This window comes from Lithobates pipiens, unplaced genomic scaffold (assembly GCF_037356315.1).
Source record: "Lithobates pipiens isolate NorthernLeopardFrog02 unplaced genomic scaffold, aLitPip1_a1.2 Scaffold_55, whole genome shotgun sequence".
NCBI classification, from domain to species: Eukaryota; Metazoa; Chordata; class Amphibia; order Anura; family Ranidae; genus Lithobates; species Lithobates pipiens.
The window spans coordinates 1420183-1438160 of NW_027507877.1; the positions used below are offsets into that span (position 1 = coordinate 1420183).

Consider the following 17978-nt stretch of genomic DNA (forward strand, 5'->3'; position numbering starts at 1 on the left):
CCTGCTGGGTAAATCTACAGGCAAGGTAGTACAACCAAATTTGGGGCACCCCTAGACCCCCATTTTTCGTAGATCTATAGAGTACCCCTCTCGCAAACCTGGGGGGTCTACTGTTCCAAATAAACCTATTGAAATGAGACTGCAGGTCAAGGAGAAAGCTCTTAGGGAGCTTAACCGGTAAAGAACGAAAAAGATAAAGCAACCTGGGCAGGATGACCATTTTGAGGGCAGTGATACGACCTATAAAGGGGATACGTAAAGAAAGCCAACTTCTCAGGGTGTTTTTAAGTTTGCTAATCAGTGGGGGATAATTGACCCCAAAGAGGTCCCTGAAATTCCTGGGGAGACCAACCCCCAGATAAGAAATGTGGGTGGAGGCCCAAGTAAATGAGTAGTTTTGTTTAATAAGGGCCAAATCATTGGGTGAAAAGCCTATAGGGAGGGCCACGGATTTAGTTACATTAATGGACAGGCCAGAGATTTTCTCAAAATGAGACAGAGTCAAGAAAAGATTAGGGAGAGAGACATGAGGGTTAGTAATAAACATCAAAACATCATCCGCATACATGCAAAATTTATACGTTTCGGGCCCCTTAGTATAACCAGTGATATCAGGATGTCTAAGGAGAGCAATTGCGAGGGGCTCCAGGGCTAAGGCAAAGATTAACGGGGAAAGGGGACACCCCTGTCTAGTGCCTTTACCTATGGGGAAAAATTCTGAGTTACAGCCGGGCAACTTAATGCGAGTCATAGGATTATTATAGAGGGCATGGAATCCTGCCAGAAAGCTGCCCTGAAAGCCCATGAGAGGCAAAAGTGCATCTAAATAGTTCCATGTAACACTGTCAAATGCCTTCTGTATATCTAAACTCAACAGGAGGAGCTTACGTGAGAACAAGTTGGCATCCTGGATAACATTGGAGGCAAGGCGTATATTGTCAGTGATAAAACGATGTGGAATAAACCCAGACTGGAAGGGAGAAATTAGAGAAGGGATACATTTTGCTAGCCTGTCAGCTAAGATTCTGCTAAATACTTTGATATCATTATTTATCACGGAGATTGGCCTAAAGTTTTGAGGTAAATTATGATTCTTATTGGGTTTAGGGATCAGTGACATGTTAGCTAACAGCATTTCCTCTGGGAAGCTACCACCTAATAGAATCGTGTTGAAAAGTTGCATCATTCTGGGGGCTAAAATCATGGAGAATTTCTTGTAATAGAGGGCTGAAAAGCCGTCCGGACCCGGGGCCGAACCCAACTTCAGTGACTTGAGTACCCCCAAGATTTCCGGAACAGTAAAAGGGGCATTCAACGCCTCCGCTTGAGAGGAGGAGAGCGTTGGGAGAGGGATGTCTTGCAACCAGGACAGGTCGTCAAGAGAAGGAAGTGTATGGGGGGCTTCTAGGAGTTTGGAGTAGAACTGCTCAAAGATCTTAAGGACCTCCTTGGGATGTGACGATACAAACCCCTCATTATTAGAAAGACGGTAGACGTGAGGCGGTCGAAGTGTGCTAGACAACTTCCTAGCAAACAAGGTCGAGGCAGAGTTGTTGAATAGCAAACTGCGAGCTTTGGCCCAGCGTAGCGTCTTCTCAACCTTGGAAGACAACAAGGAGTCGAGTTCCAGGCGCTTCTGATCTATGGTGCGCCTGGACGAGTCCAAGTGCAACGAGGATGCGTCTTTGTATAGGTGATCCAATTCTCTGGTCAGTTCTACTATCCTAAGTCTGTTTGCTCTATTCCGGGCCGCGGAGAGACTAATAAGTCGTCCCCGGATGACGGCTTTATGCGCCATCCAGAGGGTCGCGGGTTGTATGTCCGGGCGAGCATTCAAGGAGAAATATTCCTCCAGAGACTGAGCTACCTGGGCTTCCACACTTGAGTCCGAGAGAAGGGATTCATTCAATCTCCAGGAGTGAGGCGTGGGGGCGAGCCTAATGAACTCTGTGGTAAAAGAAATTGCCTGATGATCGGACCAAACACAGGGGTGGATGGAGGCCTCCACCGAGTTAGCAAGAATAATTGGAGTGGAGTAAATGTAGTCTAACCTCGCATAACTGTTATGTGGGTGGGAGAAAAAAGTATACTCCCTGCAGCCTGTGTTGTGAGCTCTCCAGGTGTCGGTGAGTTGCAGTTCACGTAGGCCCCTGGAAAGCGACTTCGGGAAAGCTCTAGAAGCGATCGGTGTAGATGAACGGTCGAGAGTGGCGTTGGCAACTAAGTTAAAATCACCACCTACGATTAAGTGAGGGGAGTGGTATTGAGCAATCTTCTCAAAAAGTGACCCGAAGAACGTGGCCGATCCCTCATTGGGTGCGTAAATACTAGCAATAGTAAGTTCCCTGTCGTGGACCACACCCTGAATAATAACATAGCGGCTCTCAGGGTCTTTAAATATATGTTTGACCTCCATCGGGAGGGAGGAGTGAAGGAGAATGGCGGCACCCCTGGTCTTGGACGAGTGGAGCGAGTAAAAGGCTTGAGGGAAGTCCTTATGGAAAAATTTAGGGTGAGAGGAGCGGGAGAAATGTGTTTCTTGGAGCAGAAGGATCTTAGCTCCAAGGCTTTTATAAAAGGAGAAGGCTTTACGCCTTTTGGATGGTGAATTAAACCCCTTGACATTATGTGAAACACAAGTTATTGCCATAGCACATAAAAAAGGACAACTATAGTGGAGAGGTCATGAATGGTGGTAGGGGGAGAAGGGGAAACTCTCGGGGAATACTCGTCCAACAGGTGCCAGAGACACAGGGGGGCCCTCATGTCATCCGCAAGACAATGGAAAAATAAGACACAGTGCAATAAAAACAAGTGCATAGGGAAAGTACCAATCTTAAAGGGGTTCTGCACTGCTGCAAACATTTTTTTTTTATGGTTATGCTTTAACATTGATGTTTTTATATAAAAAGGCTTACTTGTCTTAGTTTCCTGACTGCTGCATGTCCGTTTTTGTGCAAAATGTTCATTTATATTCACAATGTTCGGCCGTTGTCATTTTTGTTGTGGGCAAGTGAAGCCAACAAGCAAAACTTCCTCTTTACTTCCTGGGTTACTAACCAGCATGCTTTGCCAGTTCTCGCACATGCTCTGTAGCTACAGAGCAGAACTGTGTCATTCCTGAATGTTGTCAGGACAACGGGGGTCGTCCTATCAAGTTTACTTCCCTGTTCTTATGTGTCAGCTATCTCAGTACGAGTAAAGAGCTTCACATGAGAGGTATGTCTAGTTATGCTCTGTGTGAGCATTTTTCATCATAACCCTTTATTTTGTATTTCTTCTAATATATTGATTGTTTTTTCCTTAATTTTAACAAATTTAATGTTAACTGTGTGCGACTCTTTTTATTTTTATTCTATTAATAAAAAAAAAAGATTTTAAAAGTTTTTTTAATTGTCTTGCCTTTCTTTATATATATATATATATATATATATATATATATATATATATATATATATATATATATATATATATATATCTAGACACATGAAACTAAAATTTTTCTTGTATGTATGTTATATAGATATATAAAGATATCGTTTATTGTGAATATATTATTTTGGTGTGTATATATATATATATATATATATATATATATATATATATATATAATTTTATATAATATCTATATATTACAGTTTAGTGCCACCCATCCATGCCACCCATCTGTGCCACCCATCCGTGCCATCTTATCTGTGCCCATCTTTGCCCATCAGTGTCGCCTTATCTATGCCCATCGGTGCCGCCTTATCTGTGCCTATTAGTGCCGCCTTAACTATGCCTATTAGTGCCCACCAGTGCAGTCTATCAGTGCTGCCTCATCAGCGCACTTCAATGAAGGAGAAAAATGACCTGTTTGCAAAATTTTATAACAAACTATTAAACATGATTTTTTTTATTTATTTTTTTTGCATCTTTTTTTGTTTGTGTAGCAAAAAAAAAAAAAACCAGCTGTAATTAAATACCACCAAAAGAAAGCTATATTTGTGGGAAAAAAATGTCATTTGGGTACAGTGTTGTATGCCCGCGCAATTGTCATTCAAAGTGCATCAGCGCTGAAAGCTGAAAATTGGTCTGCGACTGAGGGGGGTTTAAGTTCCCAGTAAGCAAGTGGTTAAATCAATAAAGATTATTTTTATTAAAATTTAAAAAAATTTTTTTTTAAACTATATTTGTATTTATATATATATATATATATATATATAATTTTTTTTTTTTTTTATTTCTATATTTAGCGTAATATAATAGTCCAGCAAATTTTGGCGAGGTATCCTGATCCTGAGAACGATCGTGCATTTCCACGCAATCCAACCATAGACTCTTCGAGTACACATTTTACAGACTCAGAATCGCAAGATTCAATCAACAATCGGATTGGTACAATTAATTGGTGTACCTGTCAGTGCTGTATCAAAATGCCCACACAAGTCGAATCGAGGTGCTGTCAAGAGGTCGACGAGGTTCAAGCCTGTATCCCTGAAGGGAAAAAATGCATCACAGAAGCAGAGATATTCCAATCTCAAATAGCGACCGAAGAACACGTTAGACTCACGTTTCTTACGATGCATCTCGAGAGTTTACCATTTGTCGATGCAGACAATAATCGGTAATATAGCTATTCTCAAAAATTTAAAATGTAGTTAGTAATTTAAATTAGATAGTTGCGATTGTAATCATGTATAGATGTCTGTTATTATTTTTTGTTGTTTTTTTTAAAAACAGGAGACTCAGAAAAACAGCATATCGTACATTTATTGCTTGGATATATGGATATTTAGGGAAGGGGAACAGAAGGGTGATTCCGTCATGTGCTGTCAAAATAGTCCGTGACGTTTTTCCTGATCCGAACGGCTCTTACGTTGGTTTTCTGTATTCGGATGATTATGATGCATCAGAAATGGCATTTCATTAGTTTTCTTGTTTTAAAAATTTAAATATTTTTTGTTATAGTTTGTTAAATTTTTGAATTAAATGTATATTTTTTTCCTAATAAAAGTAAAATAATAGCAATTATCAGTAAGTGATTTAATTTTTTTTCTTTTTTTTTTTTTTTTAATTGATAGTTAATGTTATTTTTTTGGGTTTGCTAAAAATAAAAGTCATAATAAAACAAGCAACAATATTCCTTTATTTATTGACTCAACTTAAATATATATTACATTATAAAATTATATATTATACATTACTTATTAACAAAAAAAAAATAGAAAACAAAACATGAATAATTTAATGGTTATAAATGTATTTATTAATTAATAATAAAAATGTACATATGAAGAGTTCTAGTTTGTCAGTTGCCTTTTGGAAATCTTGTCATGTGTTCAAGCACGACAGCAGATTTTTCGGGGCGTTCTATTGGGGCAATGTTTTTAGGCATTTGAGGGTTCTTTGGCTTCCATGTGCTGATTATTGTGCCCTCCACTATGCATATCATGTTACCGATCATTTCTTTTGCATGATCGGTATCCATTTTCTCATACACATTTCGGACAATCCATTTCTTACGGCCTCGGGGATACTCCAAATTTTTCCTCTCGATTAGAATCTCTGCACCACTGTCATCTTTTTTTTTTGTCAAAGCAGGTTTACGTACCACATTATGATTGTGGCTTAATGCCGCCAATTTAGTTCGAGCATCCATAGAATCATAACGATAATGTATTCGTTTAGGTCGATATTTTAGAATCATACTGTGGTACGTTTCAATAACACCGGTTTGACAAAAAAAAGTTAGATGCTTCATGTCCTTTTCTAACTTGGGATCCAAAACAATTGAAGATAACGCATGAAATGCAGGTGTTTGATGGACTAACCAGGGAACCTTTGGTGCATCAACATCAATCTCATCGTGCAAACATTTGTGCTCGATATCGCCAACCATCCATACATGTTCATTTACTACATGATGTAGTAAAGATTGCCAAAGTTCTTTAAAACGTTCCTCGTTTCCTTTGGAAGCTCTACTACACCAATAGAAATGGTTTGTTATGGATCTGATCCACGGCATAATGGCACTATGAATTTTTTTTTTGGAAATTTGTACCAATCTTCTTTTTAAATTTTTAACATAGTGCCAAATGTCAAATTGATGATTAATATTTTCATATTTTGCAGTGGTTAACAATTTGCGTATGCCGGTGTGTCTATCGGTTCCCACAAATTGAACATCGAATTTGCTTTCAATTAGTCTGTCTAAAACTTTTGTAAATCCAAATTTTTCCATGGCGACTGATGAGGTTGTTTGTGACACCTGCACCAACTCAAAATCTACAATTTTTTTGGAGAAAAGGTCCATGAATGTATAAGTGGAAAATTTGGCAGAAAAGCCAGGGCTATCGCATTGTCCGTCTCCTACAAGATACAATGGTTTTTTTTTTTAATTCTTCAGAAACATAGCCCTTGTTTTTTTGCCAACTATAGTCAATAGCGTGAAAAATGTATTGATTTTGCGCTCGATTGTAAGAAGTTTCTCCAAATATCTCGATGCCGCAAAATTCAAACATTTCTCTCACTTTGGTATAGCTTCCTCCACTCACACAAATGGCGCCTGAAAGTAAAATATTTCCTGCGGGATAATTCTTAATTTTTGGCTGGCTTTCCCACAGCTTTTTGCGGTGGTCAGCAGAGCATGTGGAAAAGACACAAACCAACGTGCCAATTAGTTGTTTTTCAATTTTTTTTATTTTTGAAATAGTCTGGATCTGGACATCGCATTTGAAACAGCAATTGATCCAGCCTGCTTTCAAAAACAATAAAAATTTTTTCGTTTACGAGGTTAAGGGGGTATTGTAGAGTGTCATCTATTTGTGTGTCTTCAACACTTTCACAAAGACTTACATCATCTTTCAAAGGAGTTTCACAATCAGACAATCGGAAAATTGGGTCGTCGTAGTATGCCAATTTTCTTTTGGGACGGATTTCAGGACTATCGACCTCAGATTGTAAGGGTGAACTCATTACTGGTGTGGGTTGGACGTTCGGTGTCCAAAGTCCAGTTGCAGTATGTGGAACCGGAGGAGGTGTCATTAAACCAGCCCCAGAACTGCAATACGGGTGATCCAAGGAGATTGATCTTGCACTAGCTATTTTACTATAGTTTTCCTGTGATTCCGGGACAGTATCCTCCAAATTTGTTGTTTGGGTTTCTGCATCTTTCATTTGCACTTTGACACATTTACATGAACATGTAGTATTTACAATTTCAGATGTTGAGGTTCCTGGCATCGCGTATTTTGATCTACGAATTTTATTAAGTCTTGTGCTCCATTTAGTATCGGAGCTGGTGATCATTGAGATTTTCGGAAAAATAGTTGGTATTGCATCTCCTTTCAATTTTCTTTTTTGCCCTTGGCCAATGAAAGAATCAGCTTGGAAGTGCGCAGAACACATCCTGTACACGTTCCCACGCACATCACTTTGGATTAGTGGAACGTATTGTTCTATCATCTCAGGCTCCATACCGGCGTTTTGAAGCCAGATTTTAAGAAGTGTCGCATCCTTCGGGAAAATATAATATTTTCTTATTGGAGGATTTGACTGAGCATCACTGTCGTGGCTGCAACAAAGTGCAAAGCAGCTCGGCATTTCTATTCAATAAAGAAGAGTAAAATTAGTCAAACAAATATATTAAAAATTATATATATATATATATATATATATATAAATATATTTTTTTTTTTTTACATTAGATATTAAAAATACAAATAAAAAAAAAAAAGACACTTGGTTTTATTTAATTAAATAATTTATTTAAGAGTATATTCAAAATTTTTTTTTTTTAACATGAAATAAAATTACATTAAAAAAAATAAAATAAAAAATTAACAACTCCATTTAAAATATAATATTTAATAAAATTTTACAGTGCGGATTACACAAGAGATGAGAGAGCGGTAGCGAGCATGGATAGAGAGAGAGCGAGGAAGCGCGAGGATGGATAGAGAGGGTGGAGAGAGAGAGAGAGAGAGAGAGAGAGAGAGGGTGGAGAGAGAGAGAGAGAGAGAGAGAGAGGGTGGAGAGAGAGAGAGAGAGAGAGAGAGAGAGGGAGCGAGGATGGAGAGAGAGAGAGAGAGAGAGAGAGAGGGAGCGAGGATGGAGAGAGAGAGAGAGGGACAGAGGATGGATAGAGAGAGAGAGAGAGAGAGGGACAGAGGATGGATAGAGAGAGAGAGAGAGGGACAGAGGATGGATAGAGAGAGAGAGAGAGGGACAGAGGATGGATAGAGAGAGAGAGGGACAGAGGATGGATAGAGAGAGAGAGAGAGAGAGGGACAGAGGATGGATAGAGAGAGAGAGAGAGAGAGAGAGAGGGACAGAGGATGGATAGAGAGAGAGAGAGAGGGAAAGAGGATGGATAGAGAGAGAGAGAGAGAGAGAGAGGGACAGAGGATGGATAGAGAGAGAGAGGGACAGAGGATGGATAGAGAGAGAGGGACTGAGGATAGAGAGCGAGCAGAAACTAGAAGAAAGAAGATGAAAACAAAAAAAAAAAAAAAAAAAAAAAATCAAAAGAAAAGGAAAACAATACATTTTTATTATGGATTAGAAAGTATCAAATCCAATTGTCTGAGGGGAAAGAGAGAGAGATAGGTGGTTTGATAGCAGTAGAGTCAAAATGCGAGATAATGGTGATATAAAATAGATGTAGAGATATAGATATAAAGAAGATGGAGACATAGACAAAGGAGAAAGAACTAAAAAGGTAAAAGAAGCCGTGATTGAGACAATACACAAAATTATACATTGATTCAAAAAAAAAAAAAAAAGTTTAAAATTATGGATTTTAATAAAATCCAATTGTCGGAGATGGAAAACAGAGAGCAAAGGCGAGAGAGAGAGCGAAGAGAGAACGAAGGTGAGAGAGAGAGAGCGAAGAGAGAGTGAAGGACAGAGGATAGAAAGTTAGCGAGGGACAGAGGATAGAGAGTTAGCGAGGGACAGAGGATAGAGAGTTAGCGAGGGACAGAGGATAGAGAGTTAGCGAGGGACAGAGGATAGAGAGTTAGCGAGGGACAGAGGATAGAGAGTTAGCGAGGGACAGAGGATAGAGAGTTAGCGAGGGACAGCGGAAGCGAGGGACAGCGGAAGCGAAGGAGCAAAGGATAGAGAGAGCAAAGGACAGAGGATAGAGAGAGCAAAGGACAGAGGATAGAGAGAGCAAAGGACAGAGGATAGAGAGAGCAAAGGACAGAGGATAGAGAGAGCAAAGGACAGAGGATAAAGAGAACAAAGGATAGAGGACAGCGGAAGCAAGGGACAGCGGAAGCGAGGGACAGCGGAAGCGAGGGACAGCGGAAGCGAGGGACAGCGGAAGCGAGGGACAGCGGAAGCGAGGGAGCAAAGGATAGAGAGAGCAAAGGATAGAGAGAGCAAAGGACAGAGGATAGAGAGAGCAAAGGACAGAGGATAGAGAGAGCAAAGGACAGAGGATAGAGAGAGCAAAGGACAGAGGATAGAGAGAACAAAGGATAGAGGACAGCGGAAGCGAGGGACAGCGGAAGCGAGGGAGCAAAGGATAGAGAGAGCAAAGGATAGAGAGAGCAAAGGATAGAGAGAGCAAAGGATAGAGAGAGCAAAGGATAGAGAGAGCAAAGGATAGAGAGAGCAAAGGATAGAGAGAGCAAAGGATAGAGAGAGCAAAGGATAGAGAGAACAAAGGATAGAGAGAGCAAAGGATAGAGAGAGCAAAGGATAGAGAGAGCAAAGGATAGAGAGAGCAAAGGATAGAGGATAGAGAGAGCAAAGGACAGAGGATAGAGAGAGCAAAGGACAGAGGATAGAGAGAGCAAAGGACAGAGGATAGAGAGAGCAAAGGACAGAGGATAAAGAGAACAAAGGATAGAGGACAGCGGAAGCAAGGGACAGCGGAAGCGAGGGAGCAAAGGATAGAGAGAGCAAAGGATCGAGAGAGCAAAGGATCGAGAGAGCAAAGGATAGAGAGAGCAAAGGATAGAGAGAGCAAAGGATAGAGAGAGCAAAGGATAGAGAGAGCAAAGGATAGAGAGAGCAAAGGATAGAGAGAGCAAAGGATAGAGAGAGCAAAGGATAGAGAGAGCAGAGGATAGAGAGAGCAAAGGACAGAGGATAGAGAGAGCAAAGGACAGAGGATAAAGAGAACAAAGGATAGAGGACAGCGGAAGCGAGGGACAGCGGAAGCGAGGGACAGCGGAAGCGAGGGACAGCGGAAGCGAGGGACAGCGGAAGCGAGGGACAGCGGAAGCGAGGGAGCAAAGGATAGAGAGAGCAAAGGATAGAGAGAGCAAAGGATAGAGAGAGCAAAGGATAGAGAGAGCAAAGGATAGAGAGAGCAAAGGATAGAGAGAGCAAAGGATAGAGAGAGCAAAGGATAGAGAGAGCAAAGGACAGAGGATAGAGAGAGCAAAGGACAGAGGATAGAGAGAGCAAAGGACAGAGGATAAAGAGAACAAAGGATAGAGGACAGCGGAAGCGAGGGACAGCGGAAGCGAGGGACAGCGGAAGCGAGGGACAGCGGAAGCGAGGGACAGCGGAAGCGAGGGAGCAAAGGATAGAGAGAGCAAAGGATAGAGAGAGCAAAGGATAGAGAGAGCAAAGGATAGAGAGAGCAAAGGATAGAGAGAGCAAAGGATAGAGAGAGCAAAGGATAGAGAGAGCAAAGGATAGAGAGAGCAAAGGATAGAGAGAGCAAAGGAGATTCAGAAAAAAGTTTGAGGCAAGAAAAGTCTCACATCTAAAATCACACACATAAAAAAAAAAAAAAAAAAAGACAGACAAAAAAATAAAGTTACACAAATTAAATTCAATATTTAATTTTTGGCATGGCTTTGAATAATCAATTCCACTTGTCTTTTGAATCTATGGGATAAAAAATAAAAATAAAAATTATTAAAAATAAAAGCAAACCAAACAACAAAAACAGTACAAGAACATAAACGTGTTTATAGTGCGTTAACCACTTGCCTACTGGGCACTTAAACACCCCTCCTGCCCAGACCAATTTTGAGCTTTCGTTGCTCTCACACTTTGAACGACAATTACTCAGGCATGTAACACCAAATCGAACTTTTATTATTTAGATTGTTTCACACAAGTAGAACTGTCTTTTGCTCTTGTATGATCACCTGTGTTTTTTTTTTCTATTTCATTTGTGCTATAAATGAACAAAGTCGCGCTGTCCCATTGATTTCGATGGGTATGAGCGGTTAATACACCGCTCCTTCATCGCTCAGAAGATGCGGCTAGCAGGACTTTTTTCAGCATCCTGCTAGCGCAACGCTCCAGTGTGAAAGCCCTCCGGCTTTCAGGCTGGGTTCACACTGCTGCGGATACAAGAACTGGATGTGATTCGCACCGCCTTGCAGTGCAAATCACATCGGATCTCTGTGCAATGCGAGTTCAGCCATACAGATAGTATGGCTGAATTCGCATCACACCCGCCCCAAACTCGCACGGGACCCTTTTTTTGGTCTGCAGCAGAATCGGATCGCATGGGTGTTCACACCATGCGATACGATTCCTGTCCGAGTTTGCAGATCGCACTGCGATATGCGAACTGATCTGGGGGTGTCATTGATGTTTCACTGACACTCCCAGCAGTTCGCATAGGGCAGTGTGAACTGCCGCCGGGAGGCATGCAATGCGGGAACCCGCCACGGATTTGCGGCGTTCCCGCATCGCTGCAATGTGAACCCATAACACTGTGGTGAAAGAGGCCAGTTTTTTCAGGCGCTACACAGGTGCTATTTTTACCGCTGTAACGCATGAAAACCGCCACAGTGTGAAAGGGGTCTTAGCGTCCGCTCTGCAGCCATCTATTGGCTATAAAGCGGGCGCAAAGTGGTTTACAGACACATACACACATTTTTTTAATGCATTAACCACTTGACCACTGGGCACTTAAACACCCTTAACAACCAGACCAATTTTCAGGTTTCGGTGCTCTCACATTTTGAATGACAATTACTCAGTCATGCAACACTGGACCTATATGAAATTTTTGTCCTTTTTTTTTCACACAAATGGAGCTTTCTTTTGGTGGTATTTAATCACCGCTGGGTTTTTTATTTTTTGTGCTATAAAAGAAAAAATACAGAAAATTCTGTAAAAAAATGAATTTTTCTTGATTTCTGTTATAAAATTTAGCAGATTAGTAATTTTTTCTTCATATATTTTGGCCAAAATTTATACCACTACATATCTTTGGTAAAAATAAGTACAAATTGGTGGATATTATTTGGTCTTTAGAAGCACCGGAGGGCGGCGGGAGGGGGGGGGGTGTCTATGGCTGGGTATTGCAGGGTATCTCAGAGTATGGCGTTGCAGAGTATTGCATTGCAGAGCATTGCAGGATATTGGAGGGTGTTGCAGAGCATTGCACGGTATTGGCGGGTGTTGCAGAGCATTGCAGAGTGTTTCAGGGTATTGGTGGGTGATGCAGAGTGTTGCAGGGTATTGGCGGGTGTTGCAGAGCGTTGCAGGGTATTGCAGGGTAATGGCAGGGTAATGGCAGGGTAATGGCAGGGTAATGGCAGGGTAATGCAGAGTAATGGCAGGGTATTGCAGAGTATTTGCAGGGAATTGAGGGGTTAATTTTCGGTGAGCAGCGATGTGAGCACTGCAGATGCAGCCCACATCGCTGCTGACACCGATCTCCTCCCCCTCCGCTGTTCCGATCGGTAGAGGGGGAGGGAGGAACCGGCGTCACAACATGACGCCGGTTTGTTTACAAGTGATCGCTCCGTCATTTGACGGAGCGATCACCTGGTAAACAGCCGCGACGAGCGGCCGTTTACCGTGATCCGTCACGGATGCTCTCGAGTGCGCGCCCCAGGGGGCGCGCGAGAGCGGAATTCTGGGAGGACATCATATGACGGCCTCGCACAGTTAAGAAACCGCCCTAAAGCCGTCATTCGGCTATGGGCCGGTTATTAAGTGGTTAAATAACTTACTTGAATCCGATGTAGATTAAACAGCTAAGAAATCGGTCACAGAATTTTCTATGCAGTAGTTCGTTAACTGAAAGGAAAGAAATATAAAATAAAAATACATTAGTAAAGTTTAATAATTATGTTATAAAAATAAAAAAAAAAGGATTAAAAAAAAAAAAAAAATTATAAAAATGGCTTTTTAATAATTTTTGTAGTTAGCAAAATATTTTAAAAATAACATTTTTTAAAGTATTAATGCGAAAAATAAAAGTATAAACGCAGCCAAAAAAAAAAATATAAAAAAAAAAAAAGTTGGAACTTACCTTATAATTGAAGGTTTTGATTGACAATGATAAAGATCTTCAATTTAAAAGGCACAATCAGAGTACTATATAAAATCTGAGAAGACAATTAAAAAATATTTTTAAAAAAATTTCCTAACATATAAATTAATGTAAAAAAAATAAAAGACTAAAAAAAAAAAATTATTAAATTATATATATATATATATTTTTAAAATTACACATTATTAAAGTAAAATCAAGAATTAAAATATAACATTGAGATCGAATTAACAAACATAGTTAAATAAAAACAAATAAATGGGTTAAACAAAAAAAAAAAAAAAAAATGGTTGACGTATATATTCTAAAATAAATAAAAATAATTTTAATAAATGTATACGTGTGTTCTAAAAAATAATAAATTACAATACAAATATAAAAAATTAAAATTATGAACATGATAAAAAAAAAAAATATATATATATATATATATATATATATATATATATATATATATATATATATATATATATATATATATATATAATTTTAGACATAGATAGAGCCAATTCTTGATTATACATTTCGATTTTTTTTAAAACAATATAATATAACAGCAACCGAAAAAAAAAAATACGATTAAAAAAAAATAAAAAAAAAAATAAAAAATTAAAATAAAAAAAAATCGATAAAAAAAATAAAAATAAAAAATAAAGACAAAATAAAACAAAAATTTACGGTTGTTTATATTCTAAATTAAAACTAACATTGACATAACATTTAACAGTAAAAAATAAATATAAAAAAAAAAAATGACACACATTTATATATATATATATATATATATATATATATATATATATATATATATATATATATATATATACACACACACACACACACATACAAAGCATTGTGATATAATTACAGTGCAATTTAAAAATTTGTAAAGACAATAAGATTACTTACCTCTGAGCTTGTGTCTGGGGCAGCTGTACCGCGTGGAGTCCGTTCGCCTCTTGTTCTCAGGTAAAACTGGTAATGTTTACCTGTTTGCCCTGGAGAACAATGGCGAAATTCAAATCGCCCTCCAAACGTGGCCGGCGTGATGACGTCACGTCCTCGAAATCTCGCGAGATTTTGGCTCCATGAGCCGAAATCTCGCGAGATTTCGTCTGCATGAGCCGCAATGTCTCCTGGGATTACTTGGACGAGATCCCAGGAGACGCGTGCGGGGGTCAACAGGAAGTGATGCTGATCCCCGCAAGAGACCGCCCATCGCCGCAGGGAGGAATTTTTAAAAGGACAAATTAAACAAGGTATATTAATTAAAAATCGGAAAAATGTGGCATTGTAAAATGTGCGATATAGAGGCAACAGAATGGGATCATTTTATTATTATGAGTGCAGAACCACTTTAAGTATAAAAGGCATCTGAGTAAATATAAGAGCATAGAACAAGGAATATGATCGACCTAAAAGGGAGAAAATCAAAAAACATAAAAGAGGGGAATATGCGTCAAAAGGAAAGGGCCCAAAGCCCAAGAAGGGCCAGGGGCAAGACATTAAAGCTAAGTTTAATAGCGTGTGGAGAAACATAGCCACACCAAAAAAACGATCAAACATCGAGACCACAAGGTCTCGTGTCCAGTAGGGTTGCGCAATGGTAGGAGGTGCCCACCAAAGAAGCAACCGACCACTGGGAGGGGGAGCCATACAACAGCTCCTAGGGACTTGTAAATGGCTGGAGGATTGGGTAGGAAAAACCTTAGGACACATAAGGCCCCCACTCCGACAAGCTCCACCATCGCCCGATAGGACTGAGGTGTGGAGCAAGCGGGAGCTAAGGGGGGGAAACAGTATAAAACCAGAAACTTAAATATACACTACCCTGTACCATATAAACACGAGCAGCATATAAACAGCCATTGAGGACTTATAACAAACCACAGTCTGAGCCTTCCATTAAAGAAGAGCAAAACAACCTCATCGAGGACTATTATCCACCCGATCATCTGCGCCGTATCTGATTCTACGTCTGTCTCTTCTGGTCGGAGGGGTTTGCCAAATAGGCGTAGCTCTGGGGGTGGAGGGTAATCTGCGAACCGCTGCGGCGTCCAGAAGCCCCAGCTTCACCAGGATCTCCTGACCCTCCAGGACCGAGGTAGCAGAGTATGTCGAGCCATTATGTGGAATCACAAGACGAAACGGGAACCCCCAGCGGTACCTGATGCGGGCCGACTGTAGGACAGTGGTTATCTCCTTTAGGTTCCTTCTACGCTCCAAGGTCGCAGGTGCGATGTCTGGGAAAATTTGGATAACTTTGTCATCGAGAGTGATCCTCTGTTTGTTCCGAGCCGCTCTCAAAATCTCCTCCTTGACCAGAAAGTCTTTCATGCAGAGAATGATGTCTCTGGGAGGTTTGTCCTCCGGGGGTTTGGGGCGCAGAGCTCTGTGTATCCGATCACATTTGAACATAGTGGCTTCATGTTCAGGGAGCAAAGATTTAAACAACCTGATAACTACCTGAATAAGCTCAGATTCGGACTCCGGGATGCCACGGATACGCAGATTATTACGTCTATTTCTGTTGTCGAGGTCTTCTATTTGAGACTGTAGAAGTTGGACCGTGGAGGAAAGGGCTTCGTGTTCCCGGCTGAGGTCATTATGAGCTATTGCCAACTCGTCATGTTTAGTCTCTAGCCTTTCAGTCCTTGCTCCAAGGGCCGAGATCTCCTGTGAGAGAGCATGAGAAGTTTTCTGAAGTTCTGACTGAAACTTGGATGCCAGTCAACCATTGACCTTTAAAGAAGGCCCCCGAAACCCGTGGACCCAGCCGCGTCTGTGAATAACTCTAGGTCACAGTTGCTGATAAGCCCGGACATCCAAATGGCTCGGCCATTAAAAGACTCCAAGAAACCCTGCCATACCTTCAGGTCCTCTCTGTGGTCCTGGTTGAGGGTGATAAAGTGGGTCGGAGCCCGGATGCACGCAGTAGCCGCCGCCAGCCAGCAACAAGACACACGGCCCATCTGAATAATCCAACAGGCAAAGTTCAGTTTCCCTAGTAATGATTGCAACATTACTGATTGTACCAGCCACTGGGAATCCTACCAAAGGACCATCTACAGATGGTATTTAACACCCTACTGACTACCTAAAATGTACCCAGGCCACCCACCATACTGCTGGAGAAACTGCGGCAGTATAGGCTCCATCGCACATACCCTATGGTTTTGCAAATCCTTAAGTTCCTTCTGGAACCAAGTATTCGCATTGGTCTCCTCCATCACTGGGATTTTGTGGCCCCCGGCTCCTGCACTAGCCCTCCTACACATAGGCATAGAAAAATTTCCACCTCAATCTAGATGTGCAGTCCTCCACTTACTATATGCTGCCAAATTAAACATTACCAGATTGTCAGGAAGGACAAGCCAGCAATCAAGATGGCGACCTTAAACGTCCCCCTGTTCTACATGTTCCACTGAAAAAGGACTGTGCAGGAACATTTGCACGCAACTGCGCACACACGCAACTATGCACACACCTGCACCTATGCTCACGCGCACATGCCTGCGACATGCACACGCCTGCAACTTCCTTGTTCCCTTGCATCAGTGCTGTCTGGTCTGCAGCGTTTACCTGAAACCCCTGATTGTCGTCTGTCTGTATCCTGCTCCAGTTGACCCTACCCGGCTTGCTCCTGATGATCCCTGCTATCGTCCTGCATCTGACCTCAGCCTGTTTTACTACATTCCCGCCTGCTCCTTCTGCTACCTCGCTGCCTGCCTGCTGCCAAACCTGCCTGTACCCAAGACCACGTTCCTGTCTGCTCCTCCTCCTACCTCGCTGCCTGCCTGTTGCCTGCACCTGACCCTGCTCCAGTGTTCACCTGCTTGGACCTGTTTGCTGATGCTTCCAGTCCAGCTGCCTGCACCTGCCTGAGCTTAAGCTTTCTGTCTGACAGCTGTTCCTGAGTCCATTCCAGCTCCTGCTGCAGTTCCGGTCCAGCTCGTCTACTAGCAACCTTGCCAGGCACTTGTGCGACTCTGCACTCCTGCGCCTCCTGTCTGCTCTATCAGGGGCCTCAAGTCAGAGGTGTAAGAGAGGCCCCCCTCTGCATACCAGACTCTACCACCAGGCACGTGACACAGACTATAGAAATTTACTACAATCCCCTCCATTTCAAACAATATCGCTGATCTCAACTTCCAGTGTGAAATGGAAAGGATAGTAGCTAGGAAAAACTTGCATGTAGGAAAATGTATGGGTATGTGGTCACTAGGGATGAGCCCAATGATTAAATCGAATGTAAGTTCAACGAATAGCAAACAATTTGGGGTGTTTGCAACAAATTCGAAAGCCGTGGAACACCCTTTAAAAGTCTATGGGAAAAATCAAAAAGTGCTAATTTTAAAGGCTTATATGCATGATATTGTCATAGAAAGTGTTTGGGGACCCGGGTCCTGCCCCAGGGGACATATATCAATGCAAAAAAAAGTTTTAAAAACTGATTTTTTGTCAGGAGCAGTGATTTTTATAATGCTTAAAGTGAAACAATAGAAGTGTAATATTCTTTAAAATTTCGGGGGGTGTCTATAGTATGCCTGTAAAGGGGCGCATGTTTCCCGTGCTTAGAACTGTCCCTCCCCCAAATTCAATTACCAGGCCCTTCGGGTCTGGTATGGATATTAAGGGGAACCCCGCGTCAAATATCCATACCAGACCCTTTATCCTAGCACACAACCTGGCAGGCTGCAGAAAAAGGGGGGGATGAGAGAGTGCCCCC

General features: G+C 41.3%; 1 long non-coding RNA gene across 1 annotated transcript; it reads left to right on the forward strand.

Moving 5' to 3' along the window:
- Positions 1-2836: 2836 nt before the first annotated feature.
- On the forward strand, positions 2837-5010 carry LOC143957709 (uncharacterized). The gene is made up of 3 exons (XR_013270071.1): positions 2837-3219; positions 4236-4606; positions 4723-5010. It is a non-coding gene; the product is annotated as an uncharacterized LOC143957709 (long non-coding RNA).
- Positions 5011-17978: the final 12968 nt, after the last annotated feature.